Source organism: Mesoplodon densirostris, chromosome 5 (genome assembly GCF_025265405.1).
Source record: "Mesoplodon densirostris isolate mMesDen1 chromosome 5, mMesDen1 primary haplotype, whole genome shotgun sequence".
NCBI lineage: Eukaryota > Metazoa > Chordata > Mammalia > Artiodactyla > Ziphiidae > Mesoplodon > Mesoplodon densirostris.
Genome location: NC_082665.1, coordinates 100,841,392 through 100,849,275, shown reverse-complemented (window position 1 = coordinate 100,849,275; position 7,884 = coordinate 100,841,392). Strand labels below are relative to the sequence as shown.

At 39.2% G+C, this 7,884-nt stretch overlaps 1 non-coding gene across 1 annotated transcript; it reads left to right on the top strand.

Moving 5' to 3' along the window:
- The first annotated feature begins 7,381 nt into the window (after positions 1-7,381).
- On the top strand, positions 7,382-7,484 carry LOC132491538 (U6 spliceosomal RNA). Its single transcript, XR_009532744.1, has one exon. It is a non-coding gene; the product is annotated as a U6 spliceosomal RNA (small nuclear RNA).
- Positions 7,485-7,884: the final 400 nt, after the last annotated feature.

The following is a 7,884-nucleotide window of genomic DNA, read 5'->3' as shown; positions in this document are numbered from 1 at the left end:
TTACATGTCCCTATCCAGTTTTCCCAGCACCACTTATTGAAGAGACTGTCCTTTCTCCACTGTACATTCCTGCCTCCTTTATCAAAGATAAGGTGACCATATGTGCGTGGGTTTATCTCTGGGCTTTCTATCCTGTTCCATTGATCTATCTTTCTGTTTTTGTGCCAGTACCATACTGTCTTGATTACTGTAGCTTTGTAGTATAGTCTGAAGTCAGGGAGCCTGATTCCTCCAGTTCCATTTTTCGTTCTCAAGATTGCTTTGGCTATTGGGGGTCTTTTGTGTTTCCATACAAATTGTGAAATTTTTTGCTCTAGTTCTGTAAAAAATGCCAGTGGTAGTTTGATAGGGATTGCATTGAATCTGTAGATTGCTCTGGGTAGTAGAGTCATTTTCACAATGTTGATTCTTCCAATCCAAGAACATGGTACATCTCTCCATCTATTTGTATCATCTTTAATTTCTTTCATCAGTGTCTTATAATTTTCTGCATACAGGTCTTTTGTCTCCTTAGGTAAGTTTATTCCTAGATATTTTATTCTTTTTGTTGCAATGGTAAATGGGAGTGTTTCCTTGATTTCACTTTCAGATTTTTCATCATTAGTATATAGGAATGCCAGAGATTTCTGTGCATTAATTTTGTATCCTGCAACTTTACCAAATTCATTGATTAGCTCTAGTAGTTTTCTGGTAGCATCTTTAGGATTCTCTATGTATAGTATCATGTCATCTGCAAACAGTGACAGCTTTACTGCTTCTTTTCCGATTTGGATTCCTTTTATTTCCTTTTCTTCTCTGATTGCTGTGGCTAAAACTTCCAAAACTAGGTTGAATAAGAGTGGTGAGAGTGGGCAACCTTGTCTTGTTCCTGATCTTAGTGGAAATGGTTTCAGTTTTTCACCATTGAGGACGATGCTGGCTGTGGGTTTGTCATATATGGCCTTTATTATGTTGAGGAAAGTTCCCTCTATGCCTACTTTCTGGAGGGTTTTTATCATAAATCGGTGTTGAATTTTGTCAAAAGCTTTCTCTGCATCTATTGAGATGATCATATGGTTTTTCTCCTTCAATTTGTTAATATGGTGTATCACATTGATTGATTTGCGTATATTGAAGAATCCTTGCATTCCTGGAATAAACCCCACTTGATCATGGTGTATGATCCTTTTAATGTGCTGTTGGATTCTGTTTGCTAGTATTTTGTTGAGGATTTTTGCATCTATGTTCATCAGTGATATTGGCCTGTAGTTATCTTTCTTTGTGATATCCTTGTCTGGTTTTGGTATCAATGTGATGGTGGTCTCATAGAATGAGTTTGGGAGTGTTCCTCCCTCTGCTATATTTTGGAAGAGTTTGAGAAGGATAGGTGTTAGCTCTTCTCTAAATGCTTGATAGAATTCGCCTGTGAAGCCATCAGGTCCTGGGCTTTTGTTTGTTGGAAGATTTTTTATCACAGTTTCAATTTCAGTGCTTGTGATTGGTCTATTCATATTTTCTATTTCTTCCTGATTCAGTCTTGGCAGGTTGTGCATTTCTAAGAATTTGTCCATTTCTTCCAGGTTGTCTATTTTATTGGCATAGAGTTGCTTATAGTAATCTCTCATGATCTTTTGTATTTCTGCAGTGTCAGTTGTTACTTCTCCTTTTTCATTTCTAATTCTATTGATTTGAGTCTTCTCCCTTTTTCTCTTGATGAGTCTGGCTAATGGTTTATCAATTTTGTTTATCTTCTCAAAGAACCAGCTTTTAGTTTTATTGATCTTTGCTATCGTTTCCTTCATTTCTTTTTCATTTATTTCTGATCTGATTTTTATGATTTCTTTCCTTCTGCTAACTTTGGGATGTTTTTGTTCTTCTTTCTCTAATTGCTTTAGGTGCAAGGTTAGGTTGTTTATTCGAGATGTTTCCTGTTTCTTAAGGTGGGATTGTATTGCTATAAACTTCCCTCTTAGAACTGCTTTTGCTGCATCCCATAGGTTTTGGGTCGTCGTGTCTCCATTGTCATTTGTTTCTAGGTATTTTTTAATTTCCCCTTTGATTTCTTCAGTGATCACTTTGTTATCAAGTAGTGTATTGTTTAGCCTCCATGTGTTTGTATTTTTTACAGATCTTTTCCTGTAATTGATATCTAGTCTCATAGCATTGTGGTCGGAAAAGATACTTGATACAATTTCAATTTTCTTAAATTTACCAAGGCTTGATTTGTGACCCAAGATATGATCTATCCTGGAGAATGTTCCATGAGCACTTGAGAAAAATGTGTATTCTGTTGTTTTTGGATGGAATGTCCTATAAATATCAATTAAGTCCATCTTGTTTAATGTATCATTTAAAGCTTGTGTTTCCTTATTTATTTTCATTTTGGATGATCTGTCCATTGGTGAAAGTGGGGTGTTAAAGTCCCCTACTATGATTGTGTTTCTGTCGATTTCTCCTTTTATGGCTGTTAGTATTTGCCTTATGTATTGAGGTGCTCCTATGTTTGGTGCATAAATATTTACAATTGTTATATCTTCTTCTTGGATCGATCCCTTGATCATTATGTAGTGTCCTTCTTTGTCTCTTCTAGTAGTCTTTATTTTAAAGTCTATTTTGTCTGATATGAGAATTGCTACTCCAGCTTTCTTTTGGTTTCCATTTGCATGGAATATCTTTTTCCATCCCCTTACTTTCAGTCTGTATGTGTCTCTAGGTCTGAAGTGGGTCTCTTGTAGACAGCATATATATGGGTCTTGTTTTTGTATCCATTCAGCCAATCTGTGTCTTTTGGTGGGAGCATTTAGTCCATTTACATTTAAGGTAATTATCAATATGTATGTTCCTATTCCCATTTTCTTAATTGTTTTGGGTTTGTTATTGTAGGTGTTTTCCTTCTGTTTTGTTTCTTGCCTAGAAGAGTTCCTTTAGCATTTGTTGTAAAGCTGGTTTGGTGGTGCTGAACTCTCTCAGCTTTTGCTTGTCTGTAAACGTTTTAATTTCTCCATCAAATCTGAATGAGATCCTTGCTGGGTAGAGTAATCTTGGTTGCAGGTTTTTCTCCTTCATCACTTTAATTATGTCATGCCACTCCCTTCTGGCTTGTAGAGTTTCTGCTGCGAGGTCAGCTGTTATCCTGATGGGAATTCCCTTGTGTGTTATTTGTTGTTTTTGCCTTGCTGCTTTTAATATGATTTCTTTGTGTTTAATTTTTGACAGTTTGATTAATATGTGTTTTGGCGTATTTCTCCTTGGATTTGTTCTGTATGGGACTCTCTGTGCCTCCTGGACTTGATTAACTATTTCCTTTCCCATATTAGGGAAGTTTTCACCTATAATCTTTTCAAATATTTTCTCAGTCCCTTTCTTTTTCTCTTCTTCTTCTGGAACCCCTATAATTCGAATGTTGGTGTGTTTAATGTTGTCCCAGAGGTCTCTGAGACTGTCCTCTGTTCTTTTCATTCTTTTTTCTTTATTTTGCTCTGCAGCAGTTATTTCCACTATTTTATCTTCCACCTCACTTATCCGTTCTTCTGCCTCAGTTATTCTGCTATTGATCCCATCTAGAGTATTTTTTATTTCATTTATTGTGTTTTTAATCGATGCTTGATTCATCTTTAGTTCTTCTAGGTCCTTGTTAACTGTTTCTTGCATTTTGTCTATTGTATTTCCAAGATTTTGGATCTTCGAAATAGAATCTTGGATCATCTTTACCATCATTATTCTGAATTCTTTTTTAGGTAGACTGCCTATTTCCTCTTCATTTGTTAGGTCTGGTGGGTTTTTATCTTGCTCCTTCAACTGCTGTGTGTTTTTCTGTCTTCTCATTTTGCTTATGTTACTGTGTTTGGGGTCTCCTTTTTGCAGGCTGCAGGTTCGTAGTTCCCGTTGTTTTTGGTGTCTGTCCCCAGTGGCTAAGGTTGGTTTAGTGGGTTGTGTAGGCTTCCTGGTGGAGGGGACTAGTGCCTGTGTTCTGGTGGATGAGGCTGGATCTTGTCTTTCTAGTGGGCAGTTCCACGTCTGGTGGTGTGTTTTGGGGTGTCTGTGGACGTTTTATGATTTTAGGCAGCCTCTCTGCTAATGGGTGGCGTTGTGTTCCTGTCTTGCTAGTTGTTTGGCATAGGGTGTCCAGCACTGTAGCTTGCTGGTCGTTGAGTGAAGCTGGGTGCTGGTGTTGAGATGGAGATCTCTGGAAGATTTTCACCGTTTGATATTATGTGGAGCTGGGAGGTCTCTTGTGGACCAGTGTCCTGAAGTTGGCTCTCCCACCTCAGAGGCACAGCACTGACTCCTGGCTCCTCAATTTGGGATGATGTGTTGTCTATTCATGTATTCCACAGATGCAGGGTACATCAAGTTGATTGTGGAGCTTTAATCCGCTGCTTCTGAGGCTGCTGGGAGAGGTTTCCCTTTCTCTTCTTTGTTCTCACAGCTCCTGGGTCTCAGCTTTGGATTTGGCCCCGCCTCTGCGTGTAGATCGCCGGAGGGCGTCTGTTCTTCGCTCAGACAGGACAGGGTTAAAGGAGCAGCCTCTTCGGGGACTCTGGCTCACTCAGGCCTGGCGGGAGGGAGGGGTACGGAGTGCGGGGTGAGCCTGCAGCGGCAGAGGTCGGCGTGACGTTGCACCAGCCTGAGGCGCACCGTGTGTTCTCCCAGGGAAGCCGCCCCTGGATCCCGGGACCCCGGCAGTGGCGGGCTGCACAGGCTCCCGGAAGGGCAGTGTGGACAGTGACCTGCGCTCGCACACAGGCTTTTTGGCGGCGGCAGCAGCAGCCCCAGCGTCCCACGCCCGTCACTGGCTCCGCGCTTTTAGTCGCGACTCGTGCTCGTCTGTGGAGCCCCTTTAAGCAGCGCTCTTAATCCCCTCTCCTCACGCACCAGGAAACCAAGAGGGAAGAAAAAGTCTCTTGCCTCTTCGGCAGCTCCAGAGTTTTCCCGGACTCCCTCCCGGCTAGCTGTGGCACATTAGCCCCCTTCAGGCTGAGTTCTCGCCGCCAGCCCCAGTCCTCTCCCTGCGCTCTGACCGAAGCCCGAGCCTCAGCTTCCAGCGCCGCCGGGGCGAGCAGACAAGCCTCTCAGGCTGGTGAGTGCTGCTCGGCACCGATCCTCTGTGCGGGGATCTCTCCGCTTTGCCCTACCCAGGTATGTGGCGAGTTTCTTGCCTTTTGGGAGGTCTGGTGTCTTCTGCCAGAGTTCAGTAGGTGTTCTGTAGGAGTTGTTCCACGTGTAGCTGTATTTCTGGTGTATCCGTGGGGAGGAAGGTGATCTCCGTGTCTTACTCTTCCGCCATCTTACCCGGAAGTCAATACTCCTTTTTAAAAGTAATTTTGTCTTCATAATTATGTTTTATTTTTCTTAAACAAACAAAAAGTCTCCTGATTTCTATAAACTTCTGGTTATACAAAACCAGCATTTTCTTCAGACTTGTGGACTATGGTATGTAAGTAAAACATGTATTGTCTTTTATTTGATTTTTCTGATAGGTTTTTCACCAAAATTACTCCAAAGCATTTTTTTAAAGCAGCAGTTCTCAAACCTACCTGAGCATCACAATCAGCTGTGGACCTTTAGGAAGACTGAGATTCCTGAGCAACACATAAGTCTAGGTGCTACTCAGGAACCTGTGTTGTCCGAAAGCCCTGTAGCTGATCCTGAGACTTACTTGGGTTTGGGAACCTCCACTAACATGTCTACAAAATAAGAAAGAATAAAATTATTTTTGCTCTGTATTTTTTTATCTAGTAGTTTGTGGTAATTATCAATAACTTTTTAATCAGAGCTTAACTAATTGGCCAGAAGTTTCTCATCCTGAAATTGGGCGATTTTAAAAACAAAATAAACGGTAGTGAAGAATTCTGCTTGCTTCACACAGCAGTTTAGTTGAATGATACCTGGACTAAAAGCCAGTCCCCAGGAATTGATTCCTGCCTCTGATGCATCCCTGGCCTGTGAGTTGTCAAGGCAGTTAATGTCAGTATCTGGTTTCTCTTTTGTAAAATGTGTACAGTTTGGTCTTTTTCACATAGCGCTGAGGATCAATGAAGATACATGATATAAAGTGTTCTTATACACTAGTAAGTATTATAATTCTGAATATAGTTCTCATTATGTTTGAAAGCCTGTGTATTTATTATTTATTATTTATTATATTTTTTAAAGTTTAATTGTATATTTAGACTGTACTATTTTTATATATTAACATCTATCATCCATCTATCTATCATATAACCATCTCTTTCCATTCATTCATCTATTCCACCACCTTCCCTGTGAGTTAAAACAAAACATGAACTTTGGTTACTTGGGAATACCATGTTTGCCTGTATTATAATGCCAGTGTCAGCATCAGGCAACTCACAGAGGATCTGAGGTGGAGTAGTATACTGAACATCTAAGGCAACATAGAAATAACTCTCCTGGTGATGAACAGGAGTTCCAGACTTCTTTAAAAGACAGATGAATGATTATGTTCCATAGGATCTAATATAAACATTTACATCTGTTAAACATATATCTTTCATAAATTCTGGCAGAACCAAATACAATTCACAAACAGTTATTATATAATTGCCTTATTTTCTGATGCATATTGCATACCATTATTTCAGCAAACATACTAAGTAAAATCATATTTATCTTAGATAAATGCAACCTGTATATTTTCAATAAAGTGAGAGAAGTCACCACAATAACTTAAAAACCACATATGGCTGAGAAAAATGCCAAAGGGGGGAAAATTAATTTTGATTTTGGTGGCATGTTTCCTGAGCTGGAACAGAACCCTGAATTGCTGGTGGCATTCACACCTCTTCATTACTGCCGTTAGCAATTCTTTATCTACTTCTGGAGTCTATAAAACCTTAGTGTATCAGAGAGACGCCAAATTCATATATAACTCCTGATACAGTGTTATGAAAATGATTCATTAATAAGCAATATTCAGACCTCTGTGATGAACTGTGGAGTCCAAATCAATTCACAGAGGACATTTCTCAATCTTTTTTTCTTTTCACATTCTCTTCAAAGTAAAATCATGGCTACTGTAATTCTATAGCAACTTTCAAGCTGAGAACATTGTGTTAACTTACTTATCATACAATCATACTCTATATTCTGATCCTTAGACAGGTGGCTTTCACATCTTTTTGATTGAAAGCAGCTGTAAGAAATATATTTCATGTCCTGACGTGGCACACTCACCACCCTCCCTTGAAGCAAACACATACAGTTAAGAAACAAAATTTTTGAAATAACACATTTAATTATTATTACCATTTTTCTTGTTCTATTTTCTTCTATTCTGTGTCTTTGTAAAATACTGGTCACTCAATTAAATTGATTTAATGTTCCACCAACGTGCAGCTGAAAAAAAACTGCCTTATTGGTACTGTCCAAAACTACTTGGAGTTCTGAGCTTGGCAACAGCATACTAAAATTGGAACAATTGGAGATTAGCATGGCACCTGGGCAAGGATGACACACACATTTGTAAAGAATTCTATATTTTTTAAAAAGTCACTTGGGGAATTGTCCAATCATGGATGAATGGACAAGCAAAATGTAATATATACAAACAATAGAATATTATTTAGCCTTTAACAGGAAGGAAATGCTGACATGTGCTAAGACATGAAGGAATCTTGGAAACATTATGCTAAGTGGAATCAGCCAGTCACAAAAGAACAAATACTTTATGATTCCACCTGTATAAGATAGCTAGAGTAATCAAATTCATAGAGACAAAAAATAGAATAATAGTTGCCAGGGCCTGGAGGAAGGATGAATGAAGAGTTATTATTTCATGGGTATAGAGTTTCAGTTTTGCAAGATGAATAGAGTTCTGGAGATGGATGGTGGAATAGTTGCATGAAAATGTGAATGTACCTAATGCCACTGAACTTTACACTT